The sequence below is a fragment of the Oxyura jamaicensis genome, unplaced genomic scaffold (assembly GCF_011077185.1).
Source record: "Oxyura jamaicensis isolate SHBP4307 breed ruddy duck unplaced genomic scaffold, BPBGC_Ojam_1.0 oxyUn_random_OJ83748, whole genome shotgun sequence".
Classification (NCBI taxonomy): domain Eukaryota; kingdom Metazoa; phylum Chordata; class Aves; order Anseriformes; family Anatidae; genus Oxyura; species Oxyura jamaicensis.
The window spans coordinates 777-3,094 of record NW_023311703.1 but is presented as its reverse complement, the minus strand read 5'-3'; the positions used below and the strand labels follow the sequence as shown (position 1 = coordinate 3,094).

The 2,318-nt window shown below is 35.9% G+C and overlaps 1 long non-coding RNA gene across 1 annotated transcript; it reads right to left on the bottom strand.

The window, feature by feature from the left end:
• Positions 1-274: 274 nt before the first annotated feature.
• Positions 275-2,001, bottom strand: LOC118160088. The gene is made up of 2 exons (XR_004747326.1): positions 1,855-2,001; positions 275-429 (listed from the first exon to the last, which is right to left on the bottom strand). It is a non-coding gene; the product is annotated as an uncharacterized LOC118160088 (long non-coding RNA).
• Positions 2,002-2,318: the final 317 nt, after the last annotated feature.

Below are 2,318 nucleotides of genomic sequence, written 5' to 3'. Positions count from 1 at the left end.
TACTATCTCCCTATGCTGAGTCTGTTTTGCCCGTCACAATAATTACTGTGCAATCTCCCTGTCCTTATCTCAACCCTTGAGCCCTTGTCATCATATTTTCTCCCCATTCCTCTTTGAGGAGGGGGAATGAGAGAACAGTTGTGGTGGTGATCGGTCACCCACTTAAGGTAATAAAGGTTAATTTCCTGCATCTTTAGTCAACTAGTATGGCATATATGTTGCATTTCTTCTAATATTCTTGTCTCTTGTGGGAGACTAAGGCTCATTCTTTGATCACTGGTTATTCATAGATACTTCTAGATGACCCATAACCAAAACTCTGCATTTATTGACTAATGAACTCACCAAATCTGGAGACAAGCCTAGACCCCTCAGTGCTCGAACACTGTTCTGTGTTGGTTTTGTCTTCTGTTCACCGGTGGCATTAGGCTAGAAAGACATATTTTTAAAGCTCAAATAGCAACTTTATTAAACAAAATCCATTAACAGAGAAGTTGTAAGTTAAAAGTGAAAGTCATTGCAAGTAATAATACTTGCAGAAAGCATATCGAAACAGAGCCACACTGTGCCAGAAAAATAAATGGCACTACAATTACTACAAACATTAAAAATTCTGAAGATGCACATGGCCCTAATTTAGGTCAAGTTTATTTTGTTATTTGTCTTTCAAAGTAAAAGTTCCAATATAACTGACTCAGATAAGAGGAATCTTTCAAAATTTGGACTTTGCTAATAAATGAAAAGTGTCCAACAGCACAAAGCCTTCAGTACTCAGAAATAATCAGATGCTGTAAATAATTCACAAAATCAAACCCACTGAATATTAGATGCAGTGGTAAATATTTTCTTTTTATCGACACAAAGTGTGATCGTACCATCATTATCAACATTTCATTAACAAAATCTCCCCAGTGAATACTTACCTCTTAAAATAAAAACTACTTGTGAATTAAAATTTAAAAAAAAAAAAAAAAAAAAAAAATACTTTCAGCCCTGTACAGTAACTTGTAGTGGTCCTGACTGGAATACCACTGTACATCAGGGAGTTAGTGATCCACGTAAAAGTTAACCTGAGTAGACCCAGACCTGTGTTATGCTGAGCTATGCTGCACATCCAGCCTGGCCTTTAGGCACTGTTGTTCTGCACCAATCCCTTGGCTGTAGGGTAAATAGTCATGGAATAAACTCAACCAGCTCACTGTACCAGAAGAGCATGCAAGCAGCTCACACTTGGTACCAAAACTTACCATCACCTATCTGACCTTGTCTTTATCTTGGAATGCAGCAACAAGTTCTCATGAAAACATTGTTTGTGCTTGACAGCAGAAATGATAGAGTTGTTTCCTTGTAAGAAAGTCATGTAATAAATTCAAATGACCAAAAGGGAAGAATCTCTTCTATGGATGGAGTCAGCCCAGCATGCTGCATGTAGTTCAATGCAACTCCACCTGGGCTTCCTTCCACCTAAATGGAGGTATGATTATCTATATTATCCATTCCTTACAGTGTTATATCAAACAGAATTTTAAATAATATCTTACAGAGGCGGAGTACCTTTCTTACTGGGATCGTAACGTACCAGCACCTTCCAGCGCAAAACACAAGCATATTTAGCCTTCTAGATAAATTAGTGTTTATTAACCTTTTTTTTTTTTTGATAAGTTAGAACATTAAAACACATTCTCACATCAATAAAGTAATTAACAAGGCTTTTATTTACCCAAATGAGATTGGCTTTCATCTCAATTTCTAAACACCTCCAACATGCCTTCTTAATTAGAAAAGTAAACAAATATAAAGCTCAATACAGAATAAAAGTTGCCAGTAATTAAAATGTTTATTTTAATAACTTACCTGTGGTACTAGACTGACATGGATGTTACAGAAGTTCTCTCTTTTTGCTTTGAACTGAAACTGTCTAAATGCTTCAACAAATGGCATTCCTTCAATGTCTCCAATAGTTCCACCCAGCTGAAAAAGAAAGGCTGAATCTCTCAGTGGCAGAAAGTATTTTTTTTAAGACTCTACTTTTTACAGATTCAACAACTTATCTGAATTTTTTATCTAGTAAACCCTAAAATTTGCAGACATACTCTACAAAGAGCCCTCATCTATTCCAATATCCTATCTTGTGGAAAACAAAACAATTTTCCTGTTTCTTTACACTCACTGTACACCAAACACATAAGATTCCCATAGGAAGATGTGTGGTGCTATGGAGTAATACACACTTTTACTACCTTCAAAGTGGTGAACAATAGTTAATCAATAGTTAGGCACGTGATTGTTTTTGTATAGAGGTATTCAGTTACTATACA